The sequence below is a fragment of the Anser anser genome (genome assembly GCF_964211835.1).
Source record: "Anser anser genome assembly, contig: HAP1_SCAFFOLD_43, whole genome shotgun sequence".
In the NCBI taxonomy this organism is placed as follows: Eukaryota; Metazoa; Chordata; class Aves; order Anseriformes; family Anatidae; genus Anser; species Anser anser.
Window position 1 is genome coordinate 1,367,693 of NW_028154214.1, and position 16,147 is coordinate 1,383,839.

A 16,147-nucleotide genomic window follows, 5' to 3' on the forward strand; every position below is an offset into this window, starting at 1 on the left:
TAAACTCTCTTCAAACACTGCACTACCTATAAATTGATTGCTTCCTCTAAGTGGCGCTTCTGCTCTAGCCGGATCCTCTAAATCCCATTTTACTGCTTCTGCTTACTAAGCAGGTGAGAGAAACTTTCATAACCGGTGAGCAGAGAAGAAGGAGCTGTAGTTCTGTATAAAGGAAATGTTTGGAAGTTTTGAAGATGTTTCCCCTGCTCAGCTGCCATCCCTATGTTAATCAATTGCCTGATCTTTTGCATTACAGCAGAAGTCTTGATTCAGTTATTAAGGAAAGTTATTTCTGAAAATACTCAGCCCCCTCTGTGCATGCCAAACCTTTAATGGCACTGTGCAATACGCACATTGCAGTGATAAATCAGGTTGTGGAATGAATGGCAACATAAATATTTGGCTCCAGATCCAAAATGTCATTTATTTGGCCATTTTATTTAGGGTAGCACCCCCCGCCCCTCCCATTCCTTCCACCTCCCTTCCCTCCCCTCCCCTCCCCTACACTCCCCTCCCCTCCCCTCCCCCCCCCTTACACTCCCCTGCCCTACACTCCCCTCCCCTACACTCCCCAATACTCCCCTACGCTCCCCTCCCCTATACTCCTCTCCCCTACACTCCCCTCCCCTACAATACCCTCCCCTACACTCCCCTATATTCCCCTATACTACCCCTCCCTACACTCCTCTCCCCTACGCTCCCCTATACTCCCCTACACGGCCCTCCCCTCCCCTGCCCTCCCCTCCCCTGCCCTGCCCTGCCCTCCCCTCCCCTCCCCTCCCCTTCCCTCCCCTTCCCTCCCCTCTTGTCCTCTCTTCTCCTCCTCTCCTCTCTTCTTCTCCTCTCTTCCCCTTTCTTTCACAAACTTGAATGCCGAAGAGGGAGAACCGTCACTTCAAATCGCTTCAGTCATTCTCGTAGCTTATATCACTGCCTGATTCATGGGAATCCATCAGCGGTAATCATAAGCGTTGCAGCTGCTGGGTCACTAGTCAAGCAAGAGTCTCAAACTGGGAATCGCTGACTTCTTTCTGTGGCTCAGACAGGTGACTTTCAATTCCACCCTGCCTTGGACACGTCCTCTTGCTGTGTCCCCACCTACAGTGCAGTTTTGCTTAGAAGCAGAAGCACGGTTTTGAAGTAGTTCCACTACTTCCATTTTCAATGATTTAGCTTGGCTAGCCAAGTGGCTTCTGTAAATAGAACACAGTCAAGAGATTTTGGTTAGAAACAACTAACTGAGCAGTTCCTTTCCACATGGGCAATGAATGTTTACCCTTTCCTAATGGAGACTACAGTGTAAGAGATAATGACAGATCATTCAGAGAGCTTTGAAATAGCCCTTGGGGATGCTTAGTCCAGAGGACCAGAGTAAATCCGTCTAAAATACACCATGGAATCACTCTGAATTACTTCCTAACAGAAGCATGTCCTTACTATGTCTGCTATGGCTTCAGCTGGTTTCAGTGTTCTTCTTCACCTAATACTTCAATTAAGAGTTCTAAAGGAAGACGGAAAGATGGAGAAATATCTAAATCACGGATGAAAAGTGCTTTGAGAACGTTGGTCATTAGCCCCATAAAGCATCAAAGTGCTGTCCTCTGAAGCAAATGCTTTATTCTCTTGATATCGAAGGAGGTAAATAAATCCAATGTTGTAACATTAAGGATTGGTTAGAAAAGTAAACCTTGAAAACAAGTAAAGGAGAAGACCAAGTAAGCAATTGCAGTGCCTGTGGGGTAACTGCAGGGTTAGGCAAAGAACTATTGTGCAATGCAATCTTGTTATAAAAGAAGTATTATGTGAATTTTTACTGTTTTATTTCTTGAGTGTTCTATTTGAAAGGGAGTGAATCTATCAGGATTAGCTGTTTAGTTTAGAAATGTAATGAAAATTGGCTTCTCTTTCCTTTTGAGTTCACCCCTTTTTATAGGATTTTATAATCGAGTAAGTAGGTATTTTTTTAAAACAGGGTAAAAGCGGGTAATTATGTGCACAATTATTTTTAAAATACAGTAACAATAGCAAGGATGAGATGAAGGGTATTTATACACTATTATACTGTCACGGTATGTGCCGTACATTAGTAACAGTCAGAGGATTCATGTTAGTGAACAAAAGATGTCTTTAAATAAGTAAATAAATAATTAAATAAATATGCATATAGGTAGATAGATTGACAGATAGATAGACAGACAGACAGGCACCTAAGAAACTGCTGTGAAGCTTCTTGCTCTCTTTTCTAAAAGTTAAAGTGAATACAGCATCAGGGTGTGTTAGAAACATTACAAGCATTACCTTCAATCCACCACAGGTACACACGAGAGGTCAGTCTGCAGGTTGTGAAGGCAAAGAAACTGCTCTGGTTTGATGTGAAGAACCAAGACGTAAGTTGCTGTCAGAGAAAAGATGCTGTCAAAGTGCGTCACGTCTACGCTAGAGCATCTCTGCCAGCATCTGTAGTGCATCTATATGCACCTATAGTGGAGCATCTCTACTTATCCAGTCTGGGTGATCTTAGGAGCATTCTGAAGCCCCAGAGGAGGGTCTGTTTGTCTTTTTTGCTTTTATAGCCAGTGAAAATTCTTATAATTTTACACAGAGTGGATGAAAAACACTGAGTGTACTTCCAATCTTCACAGCTTCTAAGCAAGTGGAGATGAGGTTGCGGAATAAGCAAATAAAGTGTTGATCTGGAAGCAGCCTAAAGATTGTCTTTAACCAGGGCCTTGCATTCTTCATTTTTATACCATTACTTGCCTTCAAGTGCATGATCATGATTTTATTAACTTTCTACCACTACAGAAATGCACCTGAGTCTTTCACAAAACTTATGGGTGGTAATTGGAAATATTCATCAGCATTCTCTATTTCCTTCTTCATCTCAATTCTCTTCTGGCCTGTGAAGCTTTTCAGATCAGAGATGAAGATCAGCTATAATACAGAGTTTTGGAGACTGCAAAGGAAAAGAAGAATCATACTGAAAACTCTTTTCAGCCTCACGTGCAATCATCAAAGAAAAGAATACCAAAAGGATACTGCTTTATCACGGTAAGCATAAATTTGAGCATAGGTCTCCTATAAGTGAAGCGAGGTTAAACAGGTTCCAAAGAAGGTGAAGGAGCACACCCAAAATCATTTCCATAAAACCGTGGTTTCAAACAAATGGTTTAAAGATTTAGATTTTCTTACAGGTGAAGAATGAAAATATAAAATAAAACAAAATAAAAAATTACCAGGACATACAGTTTTCTTCTAGCTTGCTTTGCTTCATTCAGAATCTGAGTCTTGGGTCACAATCAGGGAGCAGCATTGTACAGAAATGCCAAAGCCTCCCCAAGCTTGTTATATCTTCATCAACAGGGCTTTGATACTGCTGCCTCCTCAGCAACATCGGCAATTTAGTAGGAAAGTTGGTGTCCACCAGGTCAAATTAGGAAGAGGAAATCCCTCTTGCCACAACTTCACACTCACAGCAGAGTTGGCAGGACAGAGCGATGGACAGAGAAGTATCTATGAGAGTGTTAGAAAACAGACTTTAGAACAGATTTCCATCAACCCAGGAAAAATTACTTGCTCATCCCTTCAAACTAAACTCTAAGTAGAAGGAGGTGATCCCAAGCTGCATTCCTGACATCTATGCTGCAAAGTCATCCAATGTGACATGTTACTATACCAGCCTGTTAGGAAGACAAACAAGAGTTTTGAGTTTATGATGTTTGTTTAGAATTAAGCTCAAAGCGTTAGTCCTTTGATATGTTTTTGTCTGCAAGTGTTTTCACTGTTTCCCAGACAATGTCTCCAGCAAGCTAGCTGCTTGTTTCATTTGGCCAGATATTTGGCCATATCTGGCCAGATATTTGCCTTCTTAGTCAATAACCAAATCTGTCAAGTTAAGAACATGTAATTAATGAGAAGGAAATCCTTTTATTTTGATCTGAGTTCACTTTTTTGTTTTTTGTTTTTTTTTGGTTTTTTCTTTCTAGACCAAGAATGAATCACGGAGAACCAGCAAAACTGAGGTGAAAAATGAAATGAAAAATGTTAAGGTCAGGCAGCTTGCTCACTGCAAGTGCTAATCTGGAAGCAGATGGAGTGCATCTTCATACACCACATCCTGAGACGCTCAACAGGTCAGCCCATTTGATGAAGTACATTGCTGTCCTGAATTTTAATGTGACAGGGGTACTTTTAAGTCTCTTGTTTATGCTTTAGTACTTGAGGCGTATGGCAGGAGCACAGCACACTCTTATTTGTCCACCCTTATTTGTTGATGGTGTGTAGGAAAAAGAGAACGTGCAGAGGCCCTCACCCATACATTGCATCTGTCACTCTGTGCAGCTACATCACTGAGCAAAAGTACCAAACGTAATGCTTGTGAAAGGACTTTACACAAACTACAGAATACTAAAACGAAGCATTCACAATAAAAACACATTTTTTGCCTCAGCCAAGCATCAAACCACTTACAGAAGGGCATGGGCCCTCTCTGTGCACCTCAAGGTGGGATCCACAAATCCTCACGTGGTTTCATCACATCCAGCACGCTTCTCTGTCCCTCCTAGCTAAACTTGCACAGAGGCAGCTGCTCCCAAATTGCCATGGTGACATCACTCAGTTCTGTTTCTGAAGTCATCACCGTAGGCGCCTTGCAATGACAACAGAACACTCTCTGTTGCTAATGCGTATGTCTCAGAAACAATTAGAGAAGTGCCACTATCCCCAAGTTGACTTGAATTAGAGTAGTTCAAAAATGATTCTCTGCTACCATACATCCGTGGAAGGTGTGGGATAAATCTTGTCCTTCAGCAAGGATTACAGACAAAAGGAGCTTGATTGTGATACGTTCCCCTTACTTCCAGAGCTGTTGACTTTTTATTTCCGTGTAAGAAAAAAGAAGGTGAACTCAACAATTCTCTTCCTCCGAGTTGGGAATATGAAATAAGCCCAATTATCCAGGAAGCCTTAAAAAGGAAACTATATTTTTCCTTGTTAAACACCTTGTTTCTTCTGAAAAATTTTCCAGTACTTTGCAGCTGCGGTGGTTTTAATCGGGTGGGCAGCCGAGTTCCACCACGGCCACTCTCTCACTCCCCTTCCTCAAAGAGAAAGGGGGAGCAAATGCGATGCAAAGGGCTCAAGGGTTGAGATAAGGACGGGGAGATAGCCCCCTGCCCCTGCTCCACGTGGGGTCCCTCCCACGGGATGCCGTCCTTCCCGAACTGAGCCTGCGGGGGCTGCCCGCAGGCAGCAGCTCTTCAAGAACAGCTCCCACATGGCTCCGTACCACGGGGTCCAGCCATCCCCCAGGAGCAAACTGCTCCAGCACGGGTCCCCCACGGGTGGGCGGCAGCTCCCCCCAGCCCCCCTGCTCCTGCATGGGCTCCTGTCCACGGGCTGCAGCTCCGGCCCGGGGCCTGCTCCTGCGGGGGCTCTCCATGGGCCGCAGCCTCCTCCAGGCCACATCCACCTGCTCCACCGGGGGCTCCTCCACGGGGGGGCTGCAGCGTGGAGATCTGCTCCGTGTGGGACCCATGGGCTGCAGGGGGACAGCCTGCTCCACCAGGGGCCTCTTCTCATGCTGCAGGGGACTTCTGCTCTGGCACCCGGAGCACCTGTCCCCCTCCTTCTTCGCTGATGTAAGTGCCTGCAAGGCTGTTTCTCACTCCTCTCTCTCTCCCTGTGAAGCAGCCTTTTTTGTTATTTTTTTCCCACTTCCTTAAATATGCTCTCACAGAGGTGCAAACAACATAGGTTATTGGCTCGGCTCTGGTCAGCAGCAGGGCCTTTATCTGACATGGGGCAGCTTCTAGATTCTTCTTACAGAAGCCACCCCTATGGCCCCCTGCTACCAAAACCTTGCCACATAAACCCACCAGAGCAACCCTTTTGGTGAAGAAATTTTTCCTAATAACCAACCTAAACCTCCCCTGGCGCAACTTAAGGGTTTTTGCTCTTGTCTTGTCACGTGGGGCTTGGGAGAAGAGAACCATTCCCACCTCCCTGTGTTAGTAATAGAAGAAGAAATAATACAATATTGTTTAATATGTTACATTTGCGATGTACTGTTCCGAGGCTGCGCTTGGAAGATACAAAATATATGTGTAAGGGTAACATGAGAGAATGCACCGATTCATGATGAGTTGTAAGGCGGATTAGAAGAATGCTCAATTTGCAAGACATCTGGATAACTGGGGCTTCTTGGACTCTGGGAACTGGATCAAACCAACCTTGCGGTTTGGACTGAGACCAAGGGCTCAGAGAGCATGCGTGAGAAGGAAAGGTTAAAAAGTTCAACTCTGATGAAGACATCTTACTTCATCCCGACGACCACCCGGACGACCATCAGAGATTAGTACGCAAGGAGGTTTTAAATTTGATAAATGCGGTACAAAAACCAAACCAAGTGGCTATTATGCACTGTAAAGCTCATCAAGGAGGAACCTCAAAAATATCAGAAGGGAATCGGCTGGCAGATCGAGCAGCTCGACAAATTGCTCGGGAGGTGTGGAATGTAATGGCTTTGGTACCACTCAAGGTAGGCCCCGCTTGTCTTAATCTTCCCAAGGAACCAAGATATTCACCAGAGGATGAGAAATTAGCAAATCTCCTAAAGGCCCGAAAGAACTCTGATGGATGGTATGTAACTGCTATGGGCCAGGTAGTAATACCCCCCTTGGTGATGCGAGAAATACTTCAGACGAGACATAATGAATGTCACTGGGGTGCAGAGGCAATGGTAACATTTTTAAAACGTAGCATCATCTCTACACACATGTTAACAATGGCAAAATCAGTAATGTCAAAGTGTGAGATTTGTCTGAAAAATAATCCAGTAGCAAGAAAACATGCTGAAATGGGAAGAGTTAGAGTAGGAATAGAACCAGGAGATTACTGGCAAGTTGATTTTGTAGAGTTACCTAGGACCGGGGGATATAGGTATTTGTTAGTAGGGGTTGACACCTTTTCCGGATGGCCGGAAGCCCTTCCCTGTCGCACCAATCAAGCTAAAGAGACAGTAAAATGGTTACTGCGGGAAATCATTCCGAGGTTTGGGGTACCATTAGGAATATCCTCGGATAGGGGCCGCACTTTGTTTCATCTGTGGTTAAAGACGTAAGTCGACTATTAGGAATTTCTTGGAATTTACATACTGCATGGAGACCCCAATCTAGTGGACAGGTAGAAAGGATGAACCAAACTCTAAAGGGACAGATCAGTAAAATCTGCCAGGAAGCCAAAATACAATGGCCACAAGCTTTCCCTATAGCTTTACTGAGAATAAGGATAAAGCCAAGGAGTGGAATGTCAGTAAGCCCATACGAGATAATGTATGGAAAGCCTTATGAATCCCCAGAACCAAATCCTAACATGCATATAACAGGGAACCAGGATGTTTATAATTATGTATTGTCTCTTGGTAAAACTTTAGCTCAACTTCAAAGTGTTCTGGTGTGGAAGCGACCGTTGGCACTGGAAAATCCTATCCACGACATTCAGCCAGGTGACCGAGTGTACATTAAAAACTGGAATGAAGAACCCCTGAGAGAACGGTGGGCCGGACCTTATCAAGTATTATTGACTACTTTTACAGCTGTAAAGGTAGAAGGGGTGGATGCTTGGATTCATTATACTCGGGTGAAAAAGGTTCCCGAATTTTGGTCAGTGCGAGCAATCGGAGATACAAAACTACAGATGAGGCGCGTATAACCATACGATGTTGGGGTTCTTAACAACAGTAACGATAACAGTAATTGTTTTGTGTAAATACCTTGTAATTGAGTTCCTAGAAATACCAGAAAAATATAAGAAAGAGGAAATATTCAGAGGAGAAAATGTTACTTTGGAATGTGGAATGCACAACGATAAACCAATAACAATTAGCTCTCTACAGGTGGTGTGGGGAAAAATAAATGACTCCAGACAGAGCCAGGAAATATACGTAGACACAACCAGGGACAATACAGGACTGAAGGCTGGATGGAAGGGGAAGGCGTACGTAAGTAAACCCATAGAATTGGGCCAACAACTGAGAGGAGCTACCACCTGAACCCTGTTTAGTGTTACTAAAGTCAACAAAGGAAACTACCGGTGCATGGTAACACGTGAAAATAGCACAGATTACGGGATAAGAGAAATATTGGTATATCCGAAATTGGATAAAGGAATATTGGTAGCCCACTGAAAAGGATCTAGAAGAAAAAGAGAGGGCCAGGTGCCATGGACACAAGTGGTACAGATCCCACACAGGCAACCATCAGAGAATTTACTGGTAGGATTGATTAAAGATTTTGCCATAATGAAAGGAACTGATAGAATTACTGCTTGTATGCCCATTCCAAAAGCAACAGGGGACCCGCTTGAGTGGGGTATAACCACCTCCCACTGCCCCAAGTAAAAGGAAATGAAACAATTCAATGTAAAGAAGTGAAAGTTTTAGAGAGGATAAATGTTACACAATACTATAGGAAACTGAGCCCCCCAACATCGAGGTCTGAATGTGAAAAGAAGAACTATCATTTCATAACGATAGGCAGATTTAAGAATGTGGGACAGTGTCATTACGACGAACTACGTGTAGTAGAAGGAGTTAGAGAAAAGATTGTTTGGGAATGTCAAGAGAGAAATAAGCCAAAAGGAATGAAAGGGTGGGATAGTGATTGGACAGTAAGTTTATTGCAGAAATTCCAGTATGGAGGGAATACATCATGGTGTATTAAATGGCAGGGAAAGCAGAATGGAACTGATCAGTTTTATACAGTAAGCCGGGTTGATAGGAGTGGTAGACAAGAGTCAACAAAGGTAGCTTGGTGGACTTGTGAGAAGAAATATACTTGCGACAGTAATAATGAAGATGTTGAGCACTTACTTCCGGTATTGATAGCTCTTAGGGCAGGATGTGCTTGCCGAGGAATTAAGTACAATTCGGAAAGAAATAGCCAGGCTAGTCAAGTCGCAGTGGATTGTACCTATAGTACCATACAAAGTCCAGGACAATTTGTATGGGCAGCCAGTAATGGAACTTGGACTACACACCCACCGATAGATGGGGAAGTAAAAGAAATAACTCTAGGACTCCCTCCCCACACTGCGTCCAATATGGAAAAAGTCTCCTTTTAAGGGAAAGTTGGAAACCCTACAAATTAGTAGGGCAAAAAGAAGTTTAGAAGAAGGGGCAGATGAAGATATATGGCATGAACCCTCGGATGGAGTAAAATTCAATTGGGCATTAGAATCCCTATTTGCAAAGGTAGCTACTTATCGAAATAGGGAAATGATTTATAAACTTACAGGACAAGTGAGTAGGCGCACGAGAGCCACGAAAGAAGGCTTTAGAGACCTTAATATCCAACTACAAGCTACAGCTAAAATGGTGCTACAGAATCGATTAGCATTAGATACACTGTTATTAAAGGAACATGGAGTATGTGGATTTCTAAAAGATCGTATTGATCGTATTGCTGCATCCACATTCCAAATGTGACTATTGATGTAGAACATGACATAGAACAACTGGCTCGAGTGGAACAAGATGCAGAACAGGAAGAGAAAGATATGACAACAAGCTGGTTGGATAAAACTTTTAGTGGATGGAATATTAGTAATTGGGTTAAGTCCTTACTGGAGACAATAATTATATTGGTGATTGTAGGGGTACTAATTTGGTTAACATTTATAATGCTGAAAAGTCTGGTTCTAAGGAAGACAACCTGGAACCGGACAGTGATGCAAACTATTGCTCGGCAAATGGAACCACATCCTCAATATCCTCCACCGGCATCTAACAACTTTGGATTTCAGAGAAAGAATCTGAGGAACCCAGGAGGTGAAATGGAATGAAAACCGAATAGACAAGATCAGTTTCAGATCAAGTGAACCCAACCAGAAGGGTGAACGTAACATAAAGCAGAAGTGGTGGACTTATGAAATGTTGTGACAATCCTAATCTTTGTAATTTCCTTGATTCTTAATGATGTAATTTTCCGTGATTATATTATTGGTGAGCACTGAGTGTAAAATATTTTAGTTAGTTAGTGAAAGCATTTGCCCTCCTCGAAAGGAGTGAAAAGCTTTCAAAGGGGGGAAATGTTAGTAATAGAAGAAGAAATAATACAATATTGTTTAATATGTTACATTTGCGATGTACTGTTCCGAGGCTGCGCTTGGAAGATACAAAATATATGTGCAAGGGTAACATGAGAATGCACCAATTCATGATGAGGAGTAAGGAGGATTAAAAGAACGCTCAGTTTGCAAGACATCTAGATAACTGGGGCCTCTTGGACCCTGGGAACTGGATCAAACCAACCTTGCGGTTTGGACTGAGACCGAGGGCTCAGAGAGCATGCGTGAAAAGGAAAGGTTAAAAAGTTCAACTCTGATGAAGACATCTTACTTCATCCCGACGACCACCCGGACGACCACCAGAGAGTAATACGCAAGCGCAGAAGGACTGATAAGATAACTAGCATACGAAGCAAGGCTAGGCGGAGCTAGGAAATGAATATGCATAGATGAGTTGTGAAACCTAATGCATATGTAATATCTTAGGGGATAAAAGAGAACTAAGAGAACAAATCAGACGAAGTTAGATTTGGGCAGGCATGCCCCTAACTTCCGGCGCCTAATAAAGCACCTTCATATAATCACTTTGTGGATTATGTGTCTTCATGAACGCTAACATCCCCAGCCTCAAAAACTGCATTGCCCACGACCCCCAGGCAGCTGACCCCCTCTGCAGTTGCAGCACAGGTGGAAATGGGCGCATGGCTGGAGAGATGCACCTCTGCTCTGCTGGAGCTCTGGCTGCAGAAGACATGCCCCATGCCTTGGACCCATGGGCGTGAGGGCAGAGGGTTTTCTGGGTGGGAGAGGAGGCAAGGGGGCATGTTCAGAGGAAGGGGTCTGCACTGAATGGAAAAAATATGGAGTTTTCTGATGAATTCTCCCTCTGACAAGATTTCTGATTAACTTTCCCCTCATTCCTTGATCATATCCCTGATGCCTGAAGGTTTTATTTCTGGGAGTTGTTTCCCTGTCTCATGTCTTATTCCTGTTTCTGCTCACAGCCTCAACCAAATCTGTGTGCAGTAATCGTTGCCCTTCAGAAACCTGCCTGTATGCAAGAGACTGCCTAGGTGCATGTGCATCTTTGCAGGTGCAAAAGGACCTGTCAGAAAGCCCTGCTGGGTTCAGCAAAGTTGATGCTGTCGCTTTCAATATGAAGAGGAGAGGCTGAAGGTACATTTGGGGCAGCTCACAAACATACCGATCCTCAGAGTTACAGTTCAGGAGTCTCAGCAAAGTGCTCAAACTTACAGCTCCTCTTCCACTTCTTCCTGCTTCCCCTCCTGTCCAGTAGAGTAGGCAATTGAAAAGAGGGCAGAAAATCCCTATTTTGACCTTGTTTGCTTAGAAAAAATTGCTTGGGAAATGCCCTTGTCGTACAATGGAGCTGTGAGCAGGCTGCCCCAGGCAGCAGCCTCCCGCCAGCAGCAGGACCCTGCCCTGCCGGGGGGGCTCCTTCCACCCGCAGCTTCTCCGCGCAGCGCCCTGGGCAGCTCCCCGGGCAGGCTGAGTGCTGAGCCTGGCAGGCAGCAGAGGCCCTGCCCCGGCACACAGCCCCTGGGGCACAGCAGGGACCCTGCTCTGCACCACAGCCCCGGGCACCCCTGCCTGCACCCCAGGATTCACAGCCTGCAGCTGGCCTGCAACAAGGGAGCCCTCGGAGGCCTGCACGTTCACCCTGCAGCAGGGAACCTTAGCAATGGAGCTTGTGCTTCTCCACACTAAAGAAATACCAAGTGCAACCAGCCAGATCTTCTGTGGGAAGTTCTGGGTCTGGAAATCTTCCCTGATACTCCTGTGCACTGCACTGCAGAAGGAGGCTTACCCTGTTATGTGCTATGAAGATTTCTCCTCCTCTCAGCTCTCAGTATTCTCATATTCCACTCAGCCGGTAACCTCCCTCTCCCTTCTCTCCCCTACCCGTGCCAGCTGCAGGCAGTGCCCCCAGCCCTGCTGCGCTGGGCAGAGGAGCTGCTCCTGGGCAGAGCTGGCTCTCTGCAGCGCTGCCCGCTTGCCAGGAGCTCCCCTTGGGCCCAGGAGCCCGGCCCAGCTCAGCAGCAGAGGCCCAGCCCAAGGCCTCCCTTGCTCTGCCCCCCACCAGGCTCCCTGCCCATGGCCCTGGGGCTGCAGGGGAACCTGCTGGGAAACAGCCTGAAGGGATCCCTGGGGTTCCCTCCCTCACCTGGCACACACACTTCTTCACACCTGGGTCATTTCCCCTAGCAGAAAACCACTCCTCGAAAGGAGTGAAATGCTTTCAAAGGGGGGAAATGTTAGTAATAGAAGAAGAAATAATACAATATTGTTTAATATGTTACATTTGGGATGTACTGTTCCGAGGCTGCGCTTGGAAGAAAGGTGCAAGGGTACATATGAGATATGTGCAAGGGTAACATGAGAATGCACCAATTCATGATGAGGAGTAAGGAGGATTAAAAGAACGCTCAGTTTGCAAGACATCTGGATAACTGGGGCTTCTTGGACCCTGGGAACTGGATCAAACCAACCTTGCGGTTTGGACTGAGACCAAGGGCTCAGAGAGCATGCGTGAGAAGGAAAGGTTAAAAAGTTCAACTCTGATAAGACATCTTACTTCATCCCGACGACCACCCGGACGACCACCAGAGAGTAGTACGCAAGCGCAGAAGGACTGATAAGATAACTAGCATACGAAGCGAGGCTAGGCGGAGTTAGGAAATGAATATGCATAGATGAGTTGTGAAACCTAATGCATATGTAATATTTTAGGAGATAAAAGAGAACTGAGTGAACAAATCGGACAAAGTTAGATTTGGGCAGGCTTGCCCCTAACTTGCGGCGCCTAATAAAGCACCTTCGTATAATCACTTTGTGGATTATGTGTTTTCATGAACGCTAACATGCCCACCTCCCTGCCCTCTGCCCAGCGCAGTCCAGCAGCTCAGGCTGGGCTGGCCCCAGGGCAGTGTCCGGAGCAGGCTGCTGCAGGGCTCTGGGCACTGCCACCACAGCCCCAGCCCCTCTGAAGGGCACAGCAGCTCCTGGGGGCACAGAGGGCTCAGCCCCACAGATGGGACATCCAAGGCACAAGACAGCCCCCGGGAGGCCCGCAGCCCCTCCGTGCCATCCCTGGGGGTCTTCAGGCAGCTCCTCCTGCCCCAGGGCCAGGGCAGCCGGGCCCAAGCTGCTGCAGCCAGAACGGGGTTTGCTGGTCCCGTTACTTCCTCATCAGCTGCGATCCGGTCTCAGACAAAGAAGAGGCTGTAGCTGCATTTAGTTTGCTTAAATATGCCGAGAGCCTGGGGATAGCTTCTGCCGAGAGGCAAAACCCCTCTCTCAACAGAAGGGACGAGGAACAAAGCCTTCATCCTGTTAGCCTGATCTCACAGTGATACCCAGGCACAAAGCTGCAACAAGTAGCATTCCAGGAGCATCCGGCCCTATTGCTTCTTGTGCAACTGAATGGCCGCCTTCCTGAGCCTGTCGGGCTTCTCGGGCGTTCGACACCGCAAAGAAAAGGGAAGACGAGGTGGTGAGGCACAGGGAGCGAGCAAAGGCAGGGGCGGGCAGGGGCGGGCAGGGGCGCCCCGGGCACACAGGCCAGGTCCCCCCCTCAGGCCCCGAGACGCCCCCAGCCCGCCCACGACTCCTAAGATGGCGGCGCCCGCCCTGCCTGGTCAGGCGGTTGCACGGTTGCCATGGCAGCGAGCCCCAGCCAGCCGGCAGGGGGTGGGGCTCCGTTTGCCTGGCGGCTCTGGCAGCCAATCGGAGCCCGGGCTGAGGAGAGGCGAGCCCTGAGGGAGGAGCGGGAGGGAGGAGCGGGAAGCACTGAGGGGAGGCAGAGGCTGTGAGGGGTGGCTCCCAGAGCCCCGGCAGCGTGAGGGCAGCCGCTGCCCGGCCCTGCGTCGTGCCGTGGCGTGTTGTGTACCTTGGGGCGGTTCCCCTGGCCTGGGGACAGGCCGTGGGCAGCCCCAGTCAGGGGGAGACTGGCCCTTTAGCCCCGGCTGGGGTCTCGGAGCTCTTCTCGAGGACTGTTTCCTGGGAGAGCCTCGACGGTTCCTGGGATGGCGGAACCTCAGGCAGCACCGAGCGATTCTCGGAGAGGACCCCGATCCCCGGCCTGAAGAGCCCCTGAGCGAAGACCGCTGCTTTTTAAGTACAAGGGCAGTCTTTCAGAAATTGTTGGCCCCTGCCCGTGAGACACCGTGGAAGCTGCGCAGGGCTGTGGTGCCCGACAGGTAGGTACCTATCAGGTCCAGCAGTGGTACCCTCTTCCCTTACAAATGGTCTAGTGAAGGAGGAGCATAATGCTGTGCGCTGGGGCAACAGAACATTTGCTAAAGCATTTAAAGAAGTCATTTATACGCAGGACTATGGTGGAGACTATTAGGTCGGTCACCGAAAGGTGTGACATATGTTGGAGAAATAATCCGATAAACATGCAAAACTCCACTGCTGAGGGGCAGGCGCCTGGAGAGTATTGGCAGATAGACTTTACCGGACTGCCTAGAAAAGGGGGGCTGAAGTATTTGTTAGTCAAATTTGTTAGGTGTGGCCTGCAGCTCCCACAGGCCTCTCAGGAATGTCCCAGGAATGCGTGCGTGGTGTTTTTCTGGGGTGCTTGTGTATGCCTGCATGTGTCATCGCCTGGGTGAGGTGCTTGCCAAGAGGTTGTGAGCTGGCTGGCCTGGAGCCTGAGGTGTCTTTTCCTTGCTTTCCAGGGACTGAGGCTATCTGGGATGCTGTATGCGACTACATTCCGAAAGAGCTGAAGCGGGATAAGGTGGGCCGGTGTCGTGGGCCCTGCATGAGGCAATCCCTGCCCGAGCAGCATGGCGGTGCACTGAGACTGCCCAGGGTGCCCGGAGCAGCTTCTTGGCCAGCTGGGAGAGAAACCAAGGCCAGATGTGCTCTGCCTCTCAGGTGTTTGGCACACCCTAGGGCTTCCCTCTTCCCTGCGGTCTGAGTGGGGAGGGCGAGCAGAGAGAGGGGGGAATATCCTGGGTCCGTGCCTAGGACAATTGCTGGGAATCAGTGCCAGGTCTAATCCGTGTGCTGGAAACCTCTGGGCGCTTCTCTAGCCAAGGGATGTTGGCAAATGCTGTGAGGGGGGAGACGAAAGAAACTGAGGATGCGGCTCTTTTGCAAAGCTTTCCAAAGTGCCCCACCTTGCCCCATTGTCCCTCAGGAGTGGGCAGGGCACAGAGCAGTGTCCCCCTGCTCTGACAGCCATCCCTTTTCCCGTCTCTCAAGAACTCCCTCATCGGCCTTTCTGTCTTTTCTGTGTGCAGGGCGTTTGGGTTGCGGGACTCGGGACCTTTGGTGTTGTCCGAGAGCAGTTCCATGGCAAAGAAGGGCTGCTCTTGGTTCGAAGACCTTTCTTCCAGCTGGACATCGATGAGTTGTGGCTGGAGGAGATCTACTGTCCCACTGAGCTCCTCCCTGGTGAGAAGGCAGCAGCCCCCCTCTTCCCGCCCCATGTCCGGAACGGTTTGTTCTCCCTGCTCTTTGGAAAGGCCTGGGAGAAGTAGAGGATTGTCTCCAACGGTCAGGGTACAGCTTGAGTTCCCCCAAAAGAAACCGTGCCCCAGGAGCTCTTTCTCTTAGCGACCCTTTCTCTGGGAACTTGTTCTGAATGTTGCAAGCAACTTGGGCTTGCCGTGTCGCTGAGGATGTTGCTTCTCCTTGCAGATGGTGTCAAGATTGAGCCGCTGAAGTACGTGCAGCTATCGCGAGCCACCTCCTTCCCGCTGCACGTGGCGAAGAACTGCGTGCAAGAGACCATCCTCTTGTACTGCTTCCTCGTGAGGAACAAGGAGCACGTCCCCTTTGCCGTCAGGGACATTGGAGTTCTGCCACGCGAAGATGGTTTTCTGTGCGTGAAGTCTTATCTAGACTGCGTCAAACGTCTGGAGAGCGCCGCGGGCCTGGTTGCACTGCTCCACAGCGTAAGTTGGTGAGGTTTTGGGGGCTACTTCCATTTCTTTGGGAATCCTAGCAAAGGGTGAGCAATCTGACTGCTATTGGCCAGCCCGGACATGGCAGGCCAGTCAAATGCCTTTCCCCACGCTTGCCCCCTTAGCTGCTCTCTCCACGAGCA